This window comes from Malurus melanocephalus, unplaced genomic scaffold (assembly GCF_030028575.1).
Source record: "Malurus melanocephalus ecotype Western Australia unplaced genomic scaffold, MMel_1.1 scaffold_11, whole genome shotgun sequence".
Taxonomy (NCBI): Eukaryota; Metazoa; Chordata; class Aves; order Passeriformes; family Maluridae; genus Malurus; species Malurus melanocephalus.
The window spans coordinates 3,149,092-3,174,322 of NW_026623243.1; the positions used below are offsets into that span (position 1 = coordinate 3,149,092).

Below are 25,231 nucleotides of genomic sequence, written 5' to 3' on the forward strand. Positions count from 1 at the left end.
AGCCATTTTGAGGAGCGATACTGAGTCTAAGGCAATTTTCTTACCTTTTAGCTCCTTCGTGGTAAGTAGTGCTCAGCCTTCAAGCAGGTGCACCGGAAGGTGCTGCCAATAAATGCTGATGAGTTCTTCAAGGAGGGAAGTGATGAATGAAAGATATGGTTATAACTACATAACCATTTAAAAATCTCTTCCAATTATGCTGTATGGAACAAGGATTGTAAGCATCCACTGAAGACACAATTTTCTGAGCTGCGGGGATTTATTGATTTATTATATTTTTCTCTCCTCCAAGGAATTGGTGGGAAGGATTAACTTTCACTTACACTCGGATGACATTTTTCATTGGTACTCTCACCCCCATTCTCCATCCAAATGTGCTGCTGAAATGTGGCAGGTGGCTTTGCCAGTAATTGCATGCTACTTCATTCCATTTTAAATGAAAGTGCAGAGTACAGTGGCCTTCCTCTCTCATCACTGGCATACTTCACAGCYGTATGGTATTGACTTAGAAAACGCAGAAGAGTGGGCTTCCCTTTAAATTGCAAAGATGTGTTATTTTGCTCTATGTTCCCTCAGGAGACAGTAACTTAATTCCTGTGCAATAAGCTTCTGACTCCAGCCTTTTTTCATGACAGGAAGARCAACAAACCACATCAATTTTTTAAAATGTCCATTTTTTTTTTTTTTTAACGATAAACTGAGCATGGTTTTGAGTATTTAAAATTCATTATTTGGTTAATCGTAGGCAAGTTTCTATTGCAGTGTACATATTTTTCATCTAATTCTGAGGCCAGCAACCATGTTCTGGTAGAAGATGGCTTTTCTTTGGCCCCAGCTGTGCTAAACACTATTATAATTAGCAAGATGGTTAACTTAATCAGAGTACTTGGCTCGGGAAAGAGGTGTTACAGAGTGCACCATAATTAGCATTTTCATTTCTTTGATCCTGAGTGTGTCTTTATTGACAGAAATATCAAGAGCTCATTTGTTTTTTTCCTTTTAACACTTTCAGGAAGTGGAAATATATGTGGCTGTGAGATTATGAATTTAGTAATGATTTAAAAAAAAAAAAGCAAACAGACCTGTCCCAAAGGAAATAGAAGGGATAAAGATCTGCATGTATGGAAAAAATGCTCCTTAGTGTAAGTGTTTATTGCTGCAGCATGTGGGCAGGTATATGGCCAGGAAAGACCTCCTGGGCAGGCAGCTGTATCCCTTTGAAGTTTTGTGGACAATGTTAACAGCATCTTAACCATTTCCAGCATGCTGCTGTGTACCACGTGGGTACTGTTTGAGTCTGTAGAAAAGGTGATGTTTCCTTAAAGTGAAAATGCCAGAAGTGTGATCTGTTTGGAAAAAAAACCAAACAAACAAACAAAAAAAAAACCCAAAAAAAAAACCCAACAAAAAAAACCCCACAAACCCAAAGGTTTGGATGATCCTGTAGCAGCTGAAGCTTCAGATCCTTGCCAGCTTGGTCACTGAAGCACAAGCATCCCATCCTACATGTAGGATATAAGCAGGTGGTGAAAGCATGCAGCAGACCAGATGACTGCTGTTCATGAAAAAACATCACATTTATGCTGTCAGACAAAATGCTGAAAACTTCCAAACTTGCATCTGGCATCACTGCCTTGATTGCAGGGGAGGAAAGTTGAGACATCTGAGAGACTCTTCTCATTACAGACCGTGGAATGGAGCGGTTGCTCACAATGACAGCAGATGCAGGATATTAAAAATAGGGGATTTTTTTTTTAATAGGTGAAACCACTGTCAGCCCTCCTGAGACAGCCTTTGTTAGGCTTGATAAGCACAGTGTCCTGTTTGCTCAGACTGAAGTGGGGTGCCTGCAATGCTCTGTCTCTCCAGTGCTTGCTAGGTGAACTATACCCAGTGAATTGTCTGAGTTGATTTGGAGCGTTTGTTCAGCAAACTGGAGCAAATGCTATAGGCACTTGTTTTTATTGACTCTGGTAGCTCACATGTTGGTAGGCACAACCTCTATAGTCAACTTCCTTATGTTCTGTAATTTTTATTACTGGTTTTAAAAAGAGGGCATAGCAATGTTTATAAAGGAAAACCTGGGCAAAAATAGTCAAAGCACTTCTTGTAAGAATTCSTTGTAGGTTTTTGCTCTTCCTTTATGTGTATCTGTTACAAAGGGGAAGAGCTATCACATGTATGTGTTCTGATAGTTCATTTCAGTCTGCTTTGCCAGTAGAAAAATCATATGCTAATAGAGGCTGCAGAGAATGCAGCTGTCATTAAGGGACTTCCTATGTTATCCTTGACTTCACTAGATTACCTTTATCTACTCAGGATGGATAATAATTTTTAAAACGTTTATGCAACTAGGTTTTAGGTCAATAGCAGGTTAAATCATTTATTTTAAGTAATCTTTCCTGGTGAAAAATATGTGGAAAGACCCTCTCTCACTTTTTTTTACAAGATTATTTTCATATCAGCATTAAAGCAGCAAGCAGTATTCTTGACAGTAGGCTTGGAAGATACCCATTATTTGAGAGACATGATAAAAACAGTATAATCTTTTCCAATACCCATACAAAGCCAGTAATTGTCTGTTTCTGCCATTCCAGTTATTTATGTAATTATACTTAATGCCACACGGATTTGAGAAGAAAAAGGAATAATTTCTGCTGTTTCTGATTAATATTTTTCCATTCTGAGATCGTAAAACAGTAAATACCTCCCCTGTGGTAGAGAGAAAAAAGGACAATGGATTTTTAAACAATTGATCAGAGGAGCTGAACTGGAGGAGGGAATGTGGTTTTTTTAAGTCTRTCTCCTGTCCACACAATTGCATCATTCCTAAAGCTCACTGATTGCTAGGAAATGCTGCCATTACATAAAAACACTCCAGAGATGTTAATTCCTTTATTAAACTGAAGTGTATAGTACTTTTCCAGTGGATTTAAAAGGTATAGAATTTAGCTAACKTAAACCTGGACATACCCAGGCTATTCTGCTTTGCCCAGTTCTTCTGTGTCACCGTCCTGGTGAAACTATTTACCTTGTGTCCAAAAGGTTCTTAAACAGTAAGATACCTCCCATACTGTCCTGCTTAGCGTAACTGGGTTGGCCAGGGTCAAGGAGCTCTCGGTGGTAAATCCCTGCCCTCCATCTAATCCCACACGCTGGAACAATCCCAGGTGACTTGTAAATGCCCCTGGAAAGYAGACCAGTGCTTTCAGACTCCAGAATTAGAGGAGCTGCTTGAAAACTTACAGRTGCATCTTGTCTTCAAATTCACTGCATTCTTTTGTACACAGTCTTGGGTATTTGAGTTGTTTCTTTGTTGTGCCTGAAGAGAAAGAAACTGGCTGTGAATCACATCTACAGTAGAATGCTCAAGTTAAAAGTTCACATTGGGTTCAGCAAAACTGGTGCATCCATTTAAAGCAGGTAAAGAAAAGAACTGGATTTTTTAGACCCACTCAAGAAATAAATAAGTGCTTGTGGGTTTTATAACATGATGTTCCTCTGGTTTGGTCAGCTATAGTATTATGTGCTTGTACAAATTCACCATGTAGCCTGAAAGTTCTGCCTGAGCTAGATAATACCAATTTAAAAAGTCACCCAGTCACTTTTTTTTTTGTATGACTTTAGGCGATGGCAAATTTACTGCATGCAAATGTGAAAGGTTCCAGTGACTTAATTGCATTCATTTCTAACACTTCCCTCTCATTTTTAGCCTGAATTTTATCTCAAAGTTCCATTTTTTAACTGTGTCTTGTTATGCCCTTTATTAAATGTCTCTTACTAATGTAAGTATTTATGAACTGTGATCAAGCCATCATGAACTTTCTCTTTGTGAAAATCAATAGTCTGAATTACTTCTGGCTCTTGCTTTAGGACATCTTTTCCCRACTCTGAATCCTTCTTTCAGCTCCACCCTGAATCCTTTCCAATTTGTCAACATGTTTTGTGCAGTGTGGATGCCAGACATGGCCATCTATTCTTGTAATCATTTCAGCAATGCTGTATGAAGTGACAGAACCAGTCCTAGGCATCTGAGCAGTGTAACAGAAACTGAATTTTTGCTGCTCCAGGTGTGAGGGTAGAATGAGTTCGCTCTGAGGATCTGGGCTCGTTAATCTAACTGTGGAAGAGGGAAGGRAGTTAGAGACTGTGGCCAGGACTGGAAGGAGCTGATTCAGCCTTTCCTCCCATTGCCTCTTTTGCCAGCAGGAACAGGAGGAAGCTCGGCTCCAGCACAGCCAAAGCAGGCAGCTGGTCCATGGCTGCTGCTTAGCATGGTTTTGCTTACTGCCCAGTTGACCTGGGCAGCCTTAATTCTGTCTGTTCCTAGTAATGSTCCTCTGAAGTGCTACAGTGATGTTTTCTTCTTTGTTTTCCCCTAGCTCAGGTATTGAAAGATCTCATTCATCATTTTAGCCACTACATCCCTGCCAGGGTTTTAGCTGTGGCTCACCACAGCCCTGAAGTCATCCTTCAAATCACTGCTTTCCAGATTAGTTCACCACCTCACRAGTTTAACCTGTACTTGAAGAAGCGTGACCTTGCATTCTGTGACTGCTATAAGTAATGTCATTCAGAGCTACACAGAGCATATTTTTCAGCTCACTTTGAGCTGACTTGCCCTTAGTCTGGCTGCTATGCCATTACTTACATCACCTTCACCGCCACACTGCTGTTTTCTTCCACATCACTTAAGACCATAGATTAGAGAAGAACCAAGATCTGTCTAATACAAATCAACCACAAGTTTCATTTGGTTTTGGGGGTCCCATTTTCTAAGGGTTCTTCTATTTAACTGCAAAATTTCTGTGTTGTGGGATGTATACCTCCATTTCACACTCCTCTTTCAGAGAAAGAATGGAAAAGGCAAGTCATCTTTCATCTTGTGGCTCTTGTGTTGTGTGTGGGGTTCCTACTACTGCAATGCAGTTGAAGATACTGCAGAGGGATATTTAAATTCAAGCCAGGGAAAAAAAAAAAAAGCCTAATTAAAGTGAGGAGAAAATTATGAATGCATTTCTATTTTTAGGATTTGTGAAACTTGCCTTAACAGAATCTTTGGGCTTAAATTAATAGACATTCCATTTTTAATTGGTGCATTTTGCCTTGTACAATGGTTTAAAGTAAGGGGTGAGTTAATTGGGCATTTATTTGAAAACTAAAACAGTCAGGGAAGCCAGTGGGTGGTTTTGGATATGGTATTGACTGCACAGGTAAAGGGGCTTAGGAAGGAAGGAAGATGAGCCACAGACAAATGGCACTGTTGGACAGCTTCCTTAGCTGTGCATTCCGGGTGCTGTCCTTAACAACGAGGGCAAGAAAAAGAAACCAAAAAACATGCCAAAAAAATAGTAACATTTCACCCTGCAAGCTGTATGTTTATGTGTGAGTCAGGAGTTGCAGAACCTCTCAAGAGTTTTGTTTTGCCTACATCCCCTCCTGTAGATGAGCTTCTAGGTTGTTCTATTTGTGCTCTCTGCTGCTACTCACATTATTCATGCACTAAAATAAATAGGGATTTTCTGCACAGGGAGTAATGTCAGCTAGCTGAGGGTTTTTTTTGTGGCAACCAGGAAAAATAACAAGGGAAAAGGGAAGGTCGTGGAAGGTACTGTGCTAGCCAGAGCTCGATGGGCAGTGTTCTGCTACTCAACCAGAACGCAGCTCCCAGGGGCAGTGCTAGCAGATCAGGTCCGCTTCTGCAGCCAGGTGATTTTGGTTCTAGAAATCTAGTCCTTTTCCCATTAGGCCAGATTACCATGCTAAAAGCTCTTTAAGGGGAGAGGAGAGGAGCATTTGAGTTTCCAAGACTCATGTGTTTTCAAGTCACTGCTGCACAAAAATCACTGCTCTTACTGCTGTTTAGTCATACCACCCTAAAAACTGTTAAATCAGTTAAAAAATTCAAATATCATCAGATCAGGCTTCTGTTTTCTATGTGAGAGCATCTGCTTAGAAAAACTGGATTGTACTTTTTTCCAGAAAGCAAATGACTTGTCACAAAGCACTGCTTTGTTCCTATCCTGGATTTTATCTTGAGCCATGAGAACAGGGCTGTTGCTTTGCATTTCATGTGCTGTGTAACCTCCCTCCCGAATGCCAGAGCCATCAGAGAACCATTGTTGCCTCCTGTACATGGGAGCAATTTTAATTACTGCATCAGCCTCAGAATAAATACACAGTTAATCAAAGATGATGATGAGAATAGAGTGATAGGCAGATAAGCAGGACTGTGGTAAAAATGTCAGCTGAGTAAAGTTTTCCTGGCCTGTTGCTTGGAACCAAAGCAAAGTCCTCCTCTTCCAAACACTGTATTCAGGTCAGGTTCAACCATGTTGTGTTTAGAAGGCATCTCTGTCTATCTGAATTGATTTTTTCCTCAACTGATTTGCAGCAGATTAAATTATCCTTTCTGTTGGGATGGAGGAGTGGAGGGAAATGCTCCCATGTTTTCCTCCTATAGCACTTTCCTTAAAGCATGCTTCTGACCATTTCAGCAATGCAAAGTGATGTCTTACTTTACCAGGCACAAGCATACATTTGAATGGAATGACTGCAAAAATGGCTTATCAAAGYTGGTGAATATAGTTAGCTCAGAAAGGAGACAATATTTTAGCAAACACAGAGCATTAGCATTAAAGCAGTGCACACCTGGATCATGGCATTGTGGAGTTTGAAGAAGAATTCTTTTTCTTTAATCTAGTCTAGACAACTTSCAATTTTTGCTGGCTCCCACATTTTCTTAAAAATAGACAGGTTCTGCTTTTGATATAGCACCAGTAATGCTGGAGTGCCTTCTGTCTCCTTCCTCAGAGGATACGCTGCCCCTGCTATGTTTCCATTCTTACCAAAGCATAATTAGGTTGGGTTGMCTTGTCTGTGAAGTGGCAACATAGAAACAGCTACAGGGTATCAAGAGTCATTTTGTTCCATTGCTCCTAATGCCTGTRTTTGAACCCAGGCATGAGTGTCTGGGTGATCCAAAGAGGAGAGCAATGAYGAATGGATATCTCAAGCCCAATGATCGAATCTTTTACATTAAAATGCCAAGGTGGCAGTTTTCATAGAGTTGTAGTCCCACACAATTACATGAGCTTCCCTACCTCGAGGGAGGCTCCTTGTTAGGGTCAAAGGCTACTTAAGTTTCCTTTTCAAATTTTTTTCCTTCCTTTTTTATAGCCATCCTTGTCAGTGCTATACTGTAAGCATATTTTGAATAGAGACAATTAYCTCCTTCTACCCTTTTCCCTTTTTTTGTAAGTTTTTAACTACTCAATCATTTTAGAGCTACCATCACAATGACCTTTCCTAATAACTCTGCCAGGAGGACATCAAATTGAATGTTTCATTATTAGTCTCATACCATTCCGACAATCGAGTGATTTTTCTTAAATAATCCAAGTTCAAGAGTTAAATCTTGGAAAATTATTAAAATCACTCATGTTTAAAGAATGAGATAACTTTTAAATGCAAATTTATATGATAATGCTCAAACTTAGAGGTATAATTTATTCCAGAAACATGCAAAAAAAGTGAATTTGAAGTATATATTATTGAAAAGTTCAAGTAGTTCTTGCAAACTTGAAATACATTATCTTTGTGGCATGCTCATATTAAAAAAAAAAGTAAATTTTATGTTGGCTAAATGGTAACAAATGAGCCAGTGTTTACCATGGTAAAAAGGAGTACATTGCGGACATAACCATTAGACAAGGGTAATTTAGTTTTAGCATTATCAGTTAGAAATACTGCAGTCGAGTGGAATATTTTATTACAAGAAAACATCTGTAACCAATATATCCCTTGGGAAGCTTACGTGACCTGTGATCTGTTTGGAAAAAAATGTTTTGGTTTTACGAGGCTGTTCAAAAGCAAGTATGCGGAGTGGGCTGTGTCCCAAAGAATCTGGAAGGGGCTCCCTCCTCTTTGTGCACCTCCTGGAAATTTCTGGGAGCTGTAGCAATGTCTCTGCATTCCAGACTGTAGTCTTCAAACTCACTCCATAAGTCATGGCACTGAAGAAGACCTGGGAATTGTGTGCAGCCATGCTCTCTGCCTTTACTACTACAAAACATATTAGTATATGTATTATATTTCGTAATATATAGTAATATATAGTAATATATATATATATATATATATTCTGTGTGTTTAGTACTACTCTGTGCCACACAGTGTTTACACGCAGTTATCCTTGCTGTGAGGTATCCTAAAACTACAGCAGTCATGGTAAAGTTTGGACCAAAAAGAACAATGCAGACTACTGAATGTATATTTACATTCTATTGAAATATGCYGGTAATACAGGACAAACAGCATCCTTAGTGTATTTCTCCTGATACCCCTCAGTCAAGGCCTGGGAACTTGGGAAGCCAGGAAGACAGAGGAATAGACAGCCTGAACTTGACAGCCTGTTAGGTACCTGACCTTCTGCTTAAATGACTTAATGTGGATTAATGCTTCCTTTTGTTGGGTGAGATGGGCAGATAGGCATTCCAGTTAGAGATGGCTTTGCACTGGGGTGCTGCATGCTCTAGGTGTGAGTGGCTTCTTAGCTCACTATTTCTACAGAGAACAGATACAGAGAAAAGCTGTAACTTCTCTGCAGAGAGGGGAAAATCATCACATTTACCCAGGATTTCATTTCACTATAATACTCTGTAAGTAGAGGCAAAACTACTTGTTTTTAATTACTTGGCTATTGCCAAAACCTACAAATCAAAACTGGCCATTTTATGGCCATAGGCATAATGCAGGCATGTTCCAGACCATAATATGTCAACAGTTTCTTGGTATAGCGTACAAAAGCAATAGGTTTCATTAGGGTCAGTAAGACCCTGGCATTGCCTTTCTGACATCACCTTATGTTCACACACCCTCCATGCAGCTCTGCAGYCACAGGGGCCCAGATGCAGCAGAATAGAGGACATTTCTCAGCCAAAAGATCATTTTTCCCTATAGGTAGAGTRAGCTAGTGCTGCTTCTTGAAAAGTCAGCCTGGGCTGGGGAATATTTAAGCCACAGCTTGCCCATTAAGTACTCTATCAGTGCAAAGGTGGAGCAAACCTTCATGGCCAAATGAAGCAGATCTGTGGGCTCTTTTGTCCGTGGTGATAACACTGTGCCTGGGATTGGGCTGACTGTGAAACCAAGTGTAATTCATCCCCAAACTACCATCTGTTTGAAAGATATGAAAAGTATGTGCTAACGGGTTCGTGGCAGTGCACATTGCTTTGCAGGCATGGAATTAGGAGGAGTGTAAAAGTATTGACCCAGCAAGGAGAGGTGCTGCAAGGAAAGCAGGTCATTCACAGAATGGAAAAGCTTTCATTTCCAGTATCCTAAGAGGCAGGTGAAAATTCGTCTGATGGCATTTTTTTTCCATGTACAAGACAGTCCCAGGCAAGGAAAGGCAGGCTTTGCATGACACAATTGGGTAAGCTTTGTTTGGAGCAAGTTGCATCRTTTATCGTGAAGGAAGCCACATCATTTCTCATTCTGTCTGAGTTTTAGATTCTGCAAACAGTGCACAGATAATGCAGAAATGGGACAGCTTGTTTTGTCTAGTTTTTTGAGTCCACTAATATCAGGAGGTAGGAAGTTCAAGGCAATGTTTTCAGCTGATAGGATATAGAAGAGGCTATGGGGAAAAGCACCAAAAAAAGAGTAACAAAATGAGGAAGGAGAAGGTATGCTTTGTATTGACGGAGGCAGGTGAGCCTCCTATTTGGTGCAGAAATGTGTTGCCAAGTCAGTGTTTGCACAGTGTGAAAATATCCCCATTGTTGGCTCGCACAGAGGAGCGGGTAACCGAGCATGCAGGAAGCTCTTTGATCAAACACCTACGTCATTTCTTAGCACTCTGCTGTAACTCAACATTTAAATGGCAATGAATGTTCTCCCACCACAGATACTTTTTTAATCTCTGACATTTCTCTGGAGATATACTCTGAGTAATTTTCAAAATAAAAACAAACATATACAAATCCAACTTTTTCTTTGAAATGGTGTAAAGGTTTATCTGGAGATATATGGTAAAGTAGGATGAAAGCAAAGTGGTGTCACACCAGTGGCATAATGGTGACTGCTTGCTGATTCCTACCCACTCCAAAACAAATAACTGAGTTAAGGAATGTTATAAATTAGCACATGCTAAGCTTTTCATTTTGCAGCAATTAATGATTTATGCTGTTCTTCCGYTGACATCATCTCATGTCACTGGAGCACATTTTAACAGGAGGAATGTAGTTCTGGTAATYCCCAGGAAATCTGCACACTGTTTACCAAAACCCAGTTTTTTAAAGAAGAGCTTTGCCAAGGAACCTGGGGAATGTCAAGCTAGAAAAATGCTTCTTTTGGTGCCTGAGAGGAAACAATATGGTGTGGATATACAACCACATGCCTTCATCATAAAAAGGTGGATGTAATTGGACAAACTATAATGTTTTGCTTCCAGAAATGGGAKGGCAGTGAGATGAGCCACTTTCATGGATCTTACTTGCAGGTCTGAAGACAGAGATTTCACAGGACCCAACCTCTTACAGCTGATGGCAGATCTTGCTGCTTACCTACAACAAACAARCTGAGCAAGCATCTCTGCTTCTCTTTCCTTTTTTGTTTCATCCAGATGGTCAAAAGTGTATTTTAGTTTGTTCTGAACCTGATAATACAGGGGTATCTTTGGTCCTGCAAACTTTTCATGTAAACAGTTTAGTGACTATAAATGTTCAATGATCTCTGTTGTTACCTCTGTGATCCACTTGCTTTAATGACTTCCCTTCTGTGCTTGGCATATAGGGTAAAACAAATGAAAAGCTGTGTTAATTATTCATCAACTAAGGAATCTCCTTCATTGTTACTATGTTTCATGTTTGTAGATATCTTTGCATAAACTAATTGATTTTAATCATAATATTCCAAGTGGTTTTAATTAATAATTTAAATAGAATTGTTTTGGAAAGTTTTTTAGCCTTATTCTCAGCAGCTGGCACTGGAAAACAGGATTTGGCAGTGATTTAACTTCAAAAATATGGAGCTAGTTTTCTGCAGCTGTTATCAAATGAAATTAGTAACTCAAAGGTGTGGGAATTTTTTTGCATGAAAGGTTAATCAAGTCCAAGTCCAATTGTGTTCTAATCTAAGATTAAACATGAAAAAAGTGCGTAGTAGGGACAGGGAGTTTCCTAAGGCATTTGCACCTCACTGTGACTGCGGAGGGGAGGGAAGGAGGAGGGAGATGTTAGTGCCAGAGCAATCTTGTCTTTTATCTCAAGAACTATTTTCAGCAAGGTATGCTGATCTTATTTTCCATCCTCCCACGCTTTGGATAAGAGTTTCGGGAAAACTTTATTCTTCCTTTGCTGGTATGGATCTAACACAGTTTTCAAAACCAGGAAACTACCAACCTTTCAGGTAGACAGAAGTTTGACTCACTGCAGAAGAAATTAAGGTATGTCAGTTCAAATAGGAAGCTGATTTATTTCGAATTGTCAGGAAAATCTTTACTTCTTATGTTAGTGTTGTAGACTTTGGCCACGCTGTGTGGAGGGAAATTAGCTTGTCAAATGCAGTTTTCCCATGGCTGAGAGAGGTYTTTAACACTGTAGCTCTACAAACAAGTGGTTTTGGGGTGGCCAAGTTTTACAGCTCAGGGAGCAGGGCATGGGATGAAAACTGAGTGAGAGCAAATGCTTCCAGATGGACGCAGCACCACCCTGCAGAGGCCGTGCGCTGGTGCTCACGAGTTGGCAGCACAAGCAGCTGCCAGTCCTGGCTGCAGGAAGGCCCTGGCTCGCTGTCCATCTCCTGCTGCACATCATCTGTAACAAACCCTGCTGCCCTCGCAGCGAGCGGGATCCGTCCTGTCGGCAGCAGCGCMGTTTGCTGTGTCGAGGATGGGGATGAGCACAAGGATGGTCCGAGGTGTCCTGGTGTCACTGCCACCCTGCCAGCCTGTGCCACAGCGACTGCCCCAACGTAGAGCTTGGGTCACTTCCCAGCTTTTTGTGGAGCCAGTTTCGGTGGCTTTAATTACATCTGCGGTTTGGATTGCTTTGCTTGGCCATTAAAATCCATTCCACAAGGAGTAGTATTGAAACAAGCAAGGAATACTTGTGGCAGCTGTGGATTTCCTCCAGGCCTACAGGAAGAGTAAATTAGTTACTGAAAAATTGACAGTTTGTCCTGAGTGCTTAACTCCTTCCTCTCTGGAAGTTTTCTTTTCAGAAACAAGTGACTTTAAAAGGAAATAATATACCCAATTTTTTTTTTTTTTTTTTTTTTTTTTTTTTTCCCTTTTTTTTTTTTTTTTTTTTTTTTTTTTTTTTTTTTTTTTTTTTTTTTTATTGCCTCACCCCCTTTTTACGCTAGAGCTGTAATTGCAAAACCAGCCAGAAGTGATTTGTTTGAAGAGGAAGTGTGGGAACTTCCTTTATAAATATTGCCTTTCCCTTCGTGTGCATCCAAACGCGGTTTCCTCTGCTGGCAGAAAAAAAGTGCCTCAACTGAACAAGCACTTTTCCCGTAGCTCACACCCCATRTAAGCATGAAAGAAAGAAGTTTCACAGGAAAAACAAACCAACAAATACAAAGCAAACAAGCACACTTTAAAAAACCACCCAAACAACAACAACAACAACAAAATTTTAAAACCCCATACCAAAAAACAAACAACCCAAAGGAAAATAAAATAAGCAGGTTGTTAGTAAGAGAAGAACTGAAGTTGGTTGAACCATAGGATCAGCTGGGGTTTTAGCCAGCTATTCCCTGTCAATGCATTCAGATGCTCGTGTCCTCTGCTCGGGAGCACCGGGCAAGTTAAGGTCCCATGCAGGGGTGGGGGGAAATCAGTGTTTGCAGAGCGGCGATTACAGAACCCGCTGTGACTTGCTCTGCAAGATAGGGCAGKATCAGCCCGAGCCAGCTCCTATCGCTGTTTGGAATGGCTTCTTTTTTAAAAAAAGTATCAACATATGTATCTTTCCTAGGGAAGTAGAAACAGTAGCCTGTACCCTTCCCTAGCCTCGAAATAAATCCCTTTGAAATATTTGCASAAGAGCAGCTACACCCGGGAAAGTGTCTGTGCCCAGCAGCAGCAGGTAGGTTATGCTGGCAAGGAGGGAGCGAGTTTTAACCTGGCAGGCAAAGCCAAGCTAGACTGTAGTGCTTTTCTGGGTTTGGGGGGACTTGGGGTTTGTTGGGGGGCTATTTTTTTTTGGTTTTTTGATTTCTTTTTTTCTCAAGTGCACAGTATCAGGGTGTATGGGCTCTTTGGGTGTGCAGGCGGCCAGCTGGCCTGGCCTGCTAACATAAATCAGTGCAGATGATGGGAATCAAGGCAGGGGGTCTGGTTCCCAGCTTGAAGGATTCCAGATTAGGAAGACAGGTCACAGAGAAAGCAAGGGAGAGCGTGGAGGAAATCAGACTGATTCTCTGAGAAGCACTGAAGATGAGAAGAGCCTTTCTGCCTGATTTGAAGGAGGGAAGTGTTCTTATATTGCTTGTAATTAGGGAGAGATTTGCCTTGTTCATTGGATTTGATGGACAAATGAGATATTCCTGGTGTTATAACATTGGATTTCTGTGATGCTTTCTGATCTGTCCAGCAAGAGGCAYAGCCAGGCCACTGTTGTATTAATGAGAAGGTTGTGATTTTTATACATTTCTCAGTGGGAAAGACTACATTTCAGTCAAAYTTCCAACCAGGCTTTGTAGTGGCTCCTTTTTGCACTTTTAGAAACAAGCCAAAGAATAAAATTTGCAGGGCAATCGTCTATCATGGGAAAAATCAGTCACTATCAAAGGAGACACTGGAAGCTTCTCTGGTCCATCCAGCTCATCTCAGGTGAGGTTTGCCTGGCTCACCARTCCATTAGTCCTCATTTCCTCTCACACCCTGCTTCAGAGGAATGGACATCTGAGTGCAGGATGACAAAGGAGTAGGAAGTAAACTTTGGGTGATTTTTACTTTTTAAACAACATTAAAAATTAAATTCTCATCTCTCCACTTCCTCCTGTASTTTCTTCTCTGTTCAATGTCATACAAATGTATTTAAAGCCCTATGGGACTCAGGATGAACTTTTCATTCTTTTATGCCTTTCCTCATGTTTTCCATGCCATCATTTGCTCCTCTCTCCTTACATCTCTTATTCTTGCTTATCCATGCCACATTCCCCATTCAACAATCTGTGCTCCTTTTTACCTTCCTACACTCTGCATTTTTTTTCTTCTCCTTTTTCACACACTCACTGTCATGCCTTCTCCTTTTTCCAGTAAGGCAAGCTGCATTCTGTAATTCAGGGAGTAAACCTTCAAATTCTTGTGTGAGTACAGGCTACACGATGAAGAGAATGCAGGACTGGTCCCTAGCTTAGCAGATGGATGGGAAAAAGTAGTGAAGCCAATTTTAAAGAAGTCTTATTTACTCTGGTGGTTTGTATCCCTTTGGCTGGCTGTTAAAATGCATGTTTCTAAGATGAGGTGTGCACCAATGGCATTGTATAAATAAAGAATTTCAAGAACTTGGTATAAAAGACTTTATAGGGGTAATAAATTATTTCCAGTTGAGAGAAATAAAGGGGCACTTTAAAATCAGTTTTACTGGCACCCTGTGTTTAAAAAAAACCCTTCTTTCTCTTTTTGTTTAACCTCCTGTGCAAGCCTGGGCATGTTTGAGGCTACCAGGATCCAATYTCATGTAGTATCCTATTTCAAATCCAGACCAGAGTAGATTGATTGCAAATCAGTGCTGTCAGAAGTAAAACTGCCTGTGGAATGCCTTCAACAACATGAAGATGAAAGGTAGAATGTAATATAACAGATACTGATTTTCTTTCTGAGGTGTGAGGCTCTGAAGCAGTGTCCTTGGATGTCACACCATTTACCTTGATTGAACAGTAATGGTTGCAGAACAATTTTGGTGAATTTYAGTGTTCTTCAGTTAGTGGCTGACAGCTGTGTTGTGAAGAGGGTCTGATTGGTGTTGCTGGGGTTGTTTTAAACCAAAGCAGCAGTTGCAGAATATTTCATGGCAAGCACAGAGCTACCTCTAAGTCTGCATAACACCAGAATAACATAGGATTCCTAATAATTCTTGTCAGTGAAATCCTTACTGGCATTTTGAAATGATTGAGCTACTTCAGTACTTTGAAAACTGCTGGTGAATACAAACTAGTGTGACTGGTCTGTGTTTATACTGGTTATTAGGGTCAGCACAAACATAGATTGCAGTCTGCTTCATTTTCCACTATGTTTCTATGCCTCTTCTCTTCCCCAGCCCACAGAGGCCAAAAGAGGACTATATGAGAATTGAGAACAGAGGGAAACAGTAATACTATTTTAGGATTTTGAAGGAGTAGAAAAGTGAAAGGAGAACTGAACTTGTGAGCTTCGGTTAATTTTGAATTTTGGGTGTCATGATTTAGTTATGGAAAAGGCACTCCCCCATTAGATAAATGCCCCTTCCATTCCTCCAAGACTCCTCCYAAACCAAACCATTCACTTCTTGCCCCTGCCTTCTTTCACCTTCCCACTCCAGGGATGGARTTGGSAATGGGAGACACATCAGGGGAAAATTACAGGTTGAGATAAGAGACTATTTACTGGAAACAGCAATGAGATGAAAAACCAAACAGTTAGAGCAACAATATTAATAACAAAAGTATACAGAGAGAGGGTGATTTACATGCAAATAAATGCTCACTGACCAGCCTGATGTGGTGCAACCCTGAGACAATGAACAGTGGACCATGCTTTTGTGCAGCCCAAAGCCACACTTTTCTTTCCAGAAGCAAGAATCCCTTATTCTCACACCCCCACCCCCCAGAGATGATGTGGATGGTATAGAATAACAACCTAGACATACCCACACAGCTCCAAGCTCTGCCCTCTCACAGCTACTGCAAAAAAATTAACTCTGTCCTGGATGAAACCAGGCCACTGGGTAACTGAAAAAATTGACAATGGCAGTATTATGTTGAATTCCTGTAAAACCAAGAGTGAACATTGTTCTGCTGTGTAAGGGTGGTCTGTCTCCTGTCCCCTGCACTAGGTGATGCTCACGATGTGGGGAGCATCTTGCATTGCTGGGAGATCAGGTTGCACAAATAAGTCCCTTTCATTGAGGTAGTGTGTCACAGTTGCTGGCCTTGACTCTGTTTGCTCTCAAAGTAAAGGAGAARGCTTCAGAAAAAAAAAGTCTGTGTGCTCACATTCTGGAAAAGTGCTGTCTAGAGCCAAACGAGAGAATAGCAGTAAGCCAAGCAGAGGAGAAAGGAAGTCAGTAATAAATCTCAGGAGCTCTTGTGCTAGAAGTGGAATCTAGTGTTGGTGGTCAAAAGGGTGGAGAGAGCAGAATGGAGATGACCAAGAGTCTTGTAAGCTAGAGAACCAAAAGTGAGGGAAGACAATGCCTTGGCCAGATATTGTAGTGTAGTAGCGTGATACTGAGTTAATTAGAGATGTAAATACACTACAATGTTTAGAGGATTAGGTTGGCTTTTGATATCAACCTAAAGTTTTTAATAGTAAATTCTATATCCTCTTTCCATATGGATATAGTCTCAGTGTTGTAATGTCACCTTCCCAACACTGAAAGTGAAGATCCTTTCTCAAAATTAAGCTCAAAAGAGCAGTATGTAGTTTTATCCTATGTGCTCCATCCTATCAAGGGCACTGTGCTTGTTAGCTCAGCAGCCGGATAAAAGTTCCACAGGCACGTAAAAGTCTCTATGAAAAGTATCTGCTCCATATGTTACATATAGCTGAGGGCTCAGGGGAATAAGGTTTGTGTCTGGGAACCGGATAGCACAACTTGCTATCCTTGACCCAATGCCTGCCCTTTTTAACAAACAAACAAAAGCCTTTCTCAAAGAAAAGTGGTTTATGATCTGTTTTTAGGTCTAGAAGCAAACATAAAAAAAAAAAAAGCAACAAAAAAAGAAAAAAAGAACTCAATATGTTCTTACTCTTACTTACAGCAGCGTCAGCTTTAGGCACTGCAGAACGAGTGTCACACTTTGTTCTTCAGTGCTTTCAGAAGCCATTATCTCCCTGGCAGTTGCAGTGCCAGGGCAGCATGTTGTCTACTTGCAAAATTTTGCACTTGAACATAACCAATCAGCCTGAGTTTATCATCTATTTGAAATTATGGGATCCGAGACTTGACTGAGACAGAGGTGCGGTTACSTCACGAGGGAGAGGGCACTTGCTGGATGGGGCAGTTGTTCATACTTGTCCTGTTTCTGCTGGTTCATTCACCCTCCTGACAGTTTTAACTGCATTGCCCATACAAGGTGGTCTTCATCCTTTCCCCTTAAAGGTGCATTTTTATTTTAAAGGCAGAAATTGTGTTATGTGGAAGGTTGGAGCAGTTAAACCAGTTCAGACTGAGACAGGGTAAGAGATGAAAGTAGTCTTATCTCTTGCTGTCCTCTGTGGGTTGTGGAGGGGAGAGGGAGTCCTCTCTGAAAAGCAGTTCAGGGAAGATTGATTCCTAATCCAGAAGGCGATCCATGGCAGGACTGTCTCTGCCAAGCCAGTGGAGAGAGAACAAACATGAATTTTAGCCCTGTTAAACTGAAGTTAGTTTATGTGAGCACCACTCGCTCATGGTTTCTGTCGGCTTTAAAGTACAATTTCCCTGCGCTGTCCAAGTACTTTTAGGTTCAGTCTGCAACTCCAGCTGTTAGAAGACCTGTGATAACAGTATGTATTGAAGTTCCTTTAGTTCAAATAGTCCATTTTGACTGGCCAGCTGGCCAAACCCATATCATTCAAGACCAGATCCAGTGTAAGATACTGAAAAAGAGCTGTTGTGCTATGAGCAGGAGGTAGAAGGAAGAAACAAAACCAAACAAACCCAAGAAGCTTTATGGCAGATGGTACCACCTGTGTCCATCCAAAGCAGTGTKCCATTTGAGTGGAGAAACCTGGAAAATCTGATGACTCAGTCTGAATACACAGGGAGACAGTGAGTGAGATTTCTGGCTTGTGTCCCAAGCCTCTTATGAGAAAGGCTTCCAATTTCATAACACAGAAAATTGAATACAGTTTGGTAGCATCTTTCTCTGGCACAGCCGATTACCAGCTACAGACTGAAATGCCTGGTGTGCTCATGTGAGAACTGCCACAGAAGTGGCCTGATGACTCTGTGCCAGATCCTGGGTTATGGCTGAACCGGTTTTCTCAATAAACATATTTCTGTTCCTTTTAGCAAGGGATGTACCTTTATGAATACATTTATTATTGGGGGTATAGCTGGCTGGACATAACAGTCAGGGTTGACYGCATTTGATTGCTTTTCCAGGCTCAGCCAAATACTAATTTCCATGCACTTCTGTTCTGGCGTCTGCAAGGTTGGGAGGTGAACCAACTGTGCAAGACGTGCCTAAATTACTGTTCAGCAATGCTTGCAAAAATGCTCATAAGGAAAGAGACAACATGGATATAAAAAGCAAACTTCTCAGCAGGATCAGGTCTTGTTTCCTTGCTGACTACCTCCACCTCCTTCCTTCTTGGCTGTTGTTGACAGGATCATGATGGTTCACATTCCTTTGCATTTCCTTTAACTTCTGAATTTTCTTTTCCTTTACACGTTTAAGTTGCACCAGATCTATTTTTCCTGCTGTTGGAAAGACATAGGAAGAAATCTGCCCTTTACCTCAATCCTACAATCTAATTTTTTTTGCCTGTTTGTCTTTTGGGTTGGCTGCTTTACTTATGTTTCCTTCCTACAACCTCTTCCTCAGGTCCAATTCTGAGGAACTGTASTTCAATCCTACACTCTGCAGTTAGGCTGTATCATGCAATTGTGGTATAAACATAGCATCCAGCTCTTCTCCCATATACCTCATCTCACAATTTTTCTGAGTTTTCATCCTGTACCCAGTGAGTGTTGTTCCCTCAAACAGCTTTTCCCTGCAAAGAGATGAAAGTATATAGTCTTAAAGAACATCTTCCCAAAACAACTAGATGTAGGGCATGAGCACAGGAAATTAAATCCCATGGAACATTAGCAAAATAAATTTGATTTAGGACTGGGCAACATCAAGAAACGAGAAGGGAAAATAAAAATCCTGCTGATGTTTTTCTCTTACTTCCCTAAGAAGCCAGTGTTGTGTGTGTCTCAAAGTCACGTTCAGTTGAGGTGAGATGGCTTTGGAGACAAGGTGGTTGGTTTTGCCAGGTGTTTGGGTCTCTCTTCTCTGGGAACTGCCATGCAGTGGCCTTTCAGTGCTTGTGTTGGTTTCTGCTGCAAATTGTTTGATTGTGCATCTCATGCTTTGCTAAAGGCAACTGAGAAATAACTCTTTCTAAGGAGCAGCTCGAGGCATACAAAACTCACTATGTTTATTGCCTGGGATATTTTTTGGAGGATAGTTGTCATCCTCACGTTTATGTCAAACAATCTACACTACACAAATAACCCTTTTTATCACTTTTTGGCATATACAGTGATGTTTAAAAGTATCTGATGGTATTTTATCCTTTCCTAAAGGGACAGACACTGTTTATTTTCCATTCTTAAATGTTTGGTCAGGGGAGGTGCCAAGTAATGTCACTGGTAAGAACGTGTTCAAGCTCTAGCTAAAGGAGTACCAACTCATGCAATAGCCCATCTGTAATGCTAGGCACTCTTTCTGGTAATACATCAGTTTAGTTCTCAGTTCTTCAGTAATTAGTTGTACATCTGTGAGCAAATGTCCATCTGATTTATTATCCGAGCAGCTATTGAAATACAGAACATTGCCCCATTTAGCTTCAGGATGAAAAGTTATGGTGTGATAAAGTTGTGTTTAAAATATAATAAAAGTGACTATATGTAAACAAATTACAAGTTTATATTACACTATAGATGATCTTAAATCAGTATTTTAAAGTTCATAAATTTAATGTGATTTAACATAGCTTAATGCATATGAATATATTTTTAATTGTTGCCTTCTTTTATTTAGTAAGAAGATTAAACTGTCCTGGAAAATAACTTGACTGTAGTGAAGAAGATTTAGTGGAAAAGTGAATGTAAGTATTTCACAACATGTGTCAATTATTTATATTTGCAAATCATTGTCATTGGTGATAGTATAAATCATGGTAAATTGGCAGCCACTTTTATTATGGTAAAAATGCAGGATTCGATCCCTGTGCATATGTGTGTGGGGTATAGAATATCTATTACGTGGGTCTTAGGTTTGTATGTATCTAAATGCTTTTAGTGGGGCCGAGTGCTATTAGTCACTTGCATGCTTAAGAACTATTTGAAAGAAAAAYGACAACATGACGTTGTCACTAAGCACCCTTAAAAAGATAAGAAAACACTACTCCCATATAAATACCCACAGGGATTCTTAAATTCAGTAATGCAGACATATTTTCCATTTCCAGAGGAATTTAGTCTAACTTGGAATAATGTAGCAGTATATGGTATTTTTTTGTATACTTGCCCCAAAGATGTAACATTATAGTAGAAAAAGATTGCACTGTGGATTGGCAATTCAATTCAGAGTGAAATACAGCAGCTGCAGKTTCCAGGCTAAGTGCATCATTGCTCACTTGAGGTCACTTTTTCAAACCTGGAGTCAATAGTTCTCTGACAGTAAGAGCTTTGGTTCATTTTCTAGAACCTCTTGAAACTGTTATTTTGCTGGTGAATACCCCATTATTTTTCTGAAAGTAATTGCTTTGTTTAGCAGTATTTCATGATAATGTGAACCCCCTAACTGTGTGCCTGCACATATGTGTCTATGTATAAATTTGTGTATGAAGCAAAGCTGTATCTCTGCAAGTCATTCCCCAGGAGACTTTGAGTAGCTCTGATGTGCAGGGCAGTGATAGTCCTGAACTTCTAGCTACCACGGATTCATTCCAGTGTTTTTTCATATTACATTTTTCCCACGATCTCACCTTCCTTTTCCCAGAGCCTGACTGATGAGTTTGGAAGYGGTCAACTAAGCCTTTCCAAATTCTGAATGAAGTACGGAATTAATGGCTTAGATGTTAAACAGGACAGTGGTTATGTCTTAAATGTCTAACAAGCTGGGACAGTTTTTAATTCTGGACTTTCAGGTTTTTTAAACTTGTCTTCAATAATTACTGTCTGACCAATAGAACTGAAAGCTGCAGGAACTGCATATTGCAAAGTAAATTGAACAGTATTGCAAAGTACTGTTTGGTTTATATAAAGGTGTCTGCTGATACAGGGTTGCTTGAAATGAAGATCCTCGGATTTGACAACATTGTACCTTAGTAAAAGATTTACAGGTTAGGCTGTGCATTGACTATTTCCGTTACTAGTATCTGTCCCACTTTGAAACATATGTAGGCTTTTAAGATATAAAATCAAGTCCTTAAAAYCTTCTGATGTGTATTGAGCACAACAATACAGTTTGAAGCAATTTAGTGGGACCAGTCACTTTCATTGTTTTAAGATCCTAAAAGTATTTCTCAATTGACCCTGTCCAGGCCAGTAACACTTCTTGAACTATCCTATGTGTGTGTGACAAGTTTGTACACGTAAAAGCTTTTTGTCAGTTATGTTCACATTTTTCTCACCACTCAATCTTCAACTGTTTCTTCTGGGGAACTTGGGAAACTTAGGAAGGGTTATATTTAGTTCCCATTTTTTGTGAAATAAGCAGAATACTATGCATTTTTTCTTTGTAGTTTAAAGTGTCTGTTTAGCAGGAGAGCTAGACCATTTGAGTGTGGGATGAACTATGAAAAATACCTGCCCAGTTAAAATGTCATTTMATGTGAAATGTTTGTGAAAACAACTAAAAGACATGAAGTGGAGTTGTACTTAAGGAAGCTGAGTAGTACAGTACTGGCGATGTGATTATTAGCTGATCCTGAAACTTTCAGAGGAATAAACACATTCAGAGATGAATRCTAGCATTTTGTCCTTTATGTAAAAATAAATGAGACCTCCAATATATGTTATTTTTCTGATATTTTAATTTTGTGTATATGTAGACTGAGCTCTTAAATGTAAACGCTCTTTGATCTGGCACTTACAGCTAAATTACACTACATTAAAATTAGGGATTTATCCTTCTAAACATCAATAATTTTCAAAAATTAATTGACCTCACAGTGACTGGGATTTTTGCAGTAATATCAAATTAACAAGGTTTTGTGAAGACCTTTCCATGTCCACTTTTAGTTTTGTGTCTCTAAAGTGGCTGTGGAAATATCCCTATGTACAAAGATAGCAGAGCTCAAGAGAGGGATTGGAGGATGTAATGGGAGCCAAGAGGAGCAATGGCTTTACCTGCAGCCTCTCACAAACAGGAAGTAGAGCCCTGAAACTGTGAAGTCCAGCACCTCCTTTTGTAATCATCCATTTTGATGTGTAGCACATCTAGAGACATTTATTAAAAATGATTTGTTCAGTCAAAATTGAAAATTATATTTGAAATTTAAGCTTGAATACACAATGATGGTTTGGTAGGGTAGCTGTTAAGATTTTGGGCTTTGGTTACCCATAAATCCAGAAAGTGGAATAAACTTGTTTTTCCTCATTCTCATCTAATGAATTGTGGTCTGACCTTTCAAAGAGATGAAAGACCAAGCTGGGATGCTGGATGAATCCAGTGGAATGTTGTCTTGCTCTGTTTCTTTACCTGATGAAAAGAAGAAATGGGAAGAATGATGGGCTTGTTCCACTTAAAAAAATAAGGAAAGGCTAGGAAAAACATAAAACAGACTGGAGGAGATGATGAAGAGCCAGTTGGGTTGAATTATTCTGTTGATACATCAAAATAATCTTGAGGCAGTGACTGCAAGGAGGAGAGGAGGAAGGGGAGTGTGTACCTTAGGGAATCAGGAGCAGGCACCATCAAGTAGAGCACAGGCAGGGGAGTGCACAGGATGAGGGGAAGAACACTCAGCCCTGATTAGATACCTAAATTAGGTTCTCACTGTGCATTTTGTAATCTGCAATCCCAGGAACAAGTTCTTAATGTAGCACTGAGTGTTTTTTCACTGTTCTCAGCAGTATTTATTATGTAAAATGTGTGCAATGGCATCATAAATAGCCTGACTCAAACACCCTTGTGAAGGGTGAGGACTCCTCATGTCATGTGCTGTCACTAAGCTCTGCTGGCTGGTAGGCAGGTTCCTCCTGGCAGGTCTACAGAGATGGTTTTTAGACTTCTAGAATTATAAAATATTTTCTCAAAACCAGTGTCCATCTCAAAAAATTGTAATTTGTAAGATCTTGGCTCCTCTATTGTGCATGCTATAAATAATTCTCAGCAGCATTTGGACAACATGGAACATAGAGGCACACTTGATAATAAGGAGAAAAATAAATATTGARGAGTTACTAGTTCATTTAGTAATGTCTATGCTGTGCATTAAATGAGGCAGGAAAACAGGGGAAAAAGTCTCCCATTATAGAGATTACCATGAAGGTAGTCTTGAACTACCATAAGGAACTTGAAYTCTACATATGACAATCAATCAGACTTAAGTCCCCAGAATCATCTCTAAGACACATCTTTAGATCTATAGGACTCAAGTCACCAAAACAGGTAAAAATTTTTCCATATCTTCTGCATGATTTGGGCAGTCGACAAGACCGTGATGTTGCAAAATGTTCCCCCAGAATTTCTGCTGCTGTCGCAGTGAGACCCTGGGGGCATTCAAGGGCACTATACATGGGTTGCATCTGTCTTCATGCATGTGGTTACTGACATCTCTTCCAGTATCTACGTCCTGTCTTTCTTTCTCTCCCACTGTCTTCCCTGTGGTGCCTGGCTAACTTTAAGGAGAAAACTTCAGCTCGAGGAGAGATGACATCCCTGCACTACCAGCACGAGTAGGCTGTGACACCAGGTCAGGCTGTAACCAGCAGCAGTAGCAACCACAGGAAAGCCCTGCATAATGATCTCTCCAGGGTGTGGAGAGCGGCTTATTTGGAGACTTATTTAGGCTGTTGTTTTCTCACTTGCTATCAAACACAATCTTTTATTTCCCTCTAATCTGGGTTTATATTCACTGGGTCATATAAAGGCCAAATGTCATGCCTTTACTGGTAGATTCTCTCAATGAGAGTGCCCATGGTGAAAGTCCTGCCCTTATTCTGCCCTTATTATTGAGCACAGAGTCACTGGGAGAGAGCTGGCTCCGCAGGAAAGCCTTGGCACTCCATTTTTCTCTGTCAGAAGCCTACAGGGTGACCCATCTAACAAAAGCATTGCACAGCTTCGTGCATATTTCATATCACTAGCTGCAGATGAACTGTAATAGAGTTTTGCCCATATGTTGGCACCTTTCCCTCTACAGAGAAATGAGGCCACACTTTACCAGGAGTTGCAGTACTTGAATATCAGAAACATTATGCACTACTCATACTTCACTTTGAGACTTGCCTTGAAAAAAAGAACCTAGCAGGTTAGTTATAAAAATGTGGTTTATTGGAGAGTATAAGTGACTTTTCTCCCTAATTCAGTAACACTTCAGTAACAAGTTTACAGGTTTGGCCTCAAGACCCACAGCAGAGAAGATTCTTGCAACAAAACACAGCTATTTATTTAGAAGTATTGCTTCATCCTCCTTGAAACACAGACACAGTATGTCAGTCTTCCTTTCTCATGTTTCTCTGAAATATCTCCTGAGGGATATGTTGAAAAACAAACAGTAGATTCTTTACCATTTTAGGAGAGGGATGGAGACAAATTCAACTTCAAAATACTTGGTATTTTAAATGCAAAATGGTCCTTCCTTAATTAATAGTTGGCAAAGCATTTTAAAGATCAAAGTGTCAATATTAGCTAATTCTCATGACACACCTGACAGGTAAGTAAAAATTATATCCATTTATAGCCCAGGAATCTAAATGCTGTCTAACATCAGCATTTTCACAGTTTCTACCTAGTTAATTTACTGAAATAAGTAGTGTAATTCTCAAAGGTTCTTCATATCCTTCATTGTCCTAAATTATACTTAGAACTTCAGAGTACTCACACTTTTGAAACCGAGTGCAAGTATTTTGGAGCAGAAACATGGGTGTGTATGGCAGCTGAACCTGAGGCATCCACCCTTAAAAGGTTTTTTCCAAACTTGAGCAGCCTTAAAAAGCTGAGAACTCAAACTTACATGCTGTCAATTCCCAGGATGGGCTCAGGCCTCTGCACTGCCCAGCTTTCATACTGTAAGGCAGACTTGCTTCTCAGGGGAGCTGAAAAAAGTATGRGGTACAGACTGGCTTGGGAAGATCAGTCTTTTATT

General features: G+C 40.2%; 1 protein-coding gene across 5 annotated transcripts in view; it reads left to right on the top strand.

The window, feature by feature from the left end:
• PLXNB2 (plexin B2) overlaps positions 1-25,231 on the top strand; it is a 248,393-nt gene that overhangs the window by 115,013 nt on the left and 108,149 nt on the right. For all 5 annotated transcript variants that reach the window (XM_057378720.1, XM_057378730.1, XM_057378741.1 and 2 more), the window contains one exon: positions 19,954-20,020. The gene's annotated coding sequence lies outside the window, so the exon portion shown is untranslated. The remainder of the gene's footprint in view (positions 1-19,953; positions 20,021-25,231) is intronic.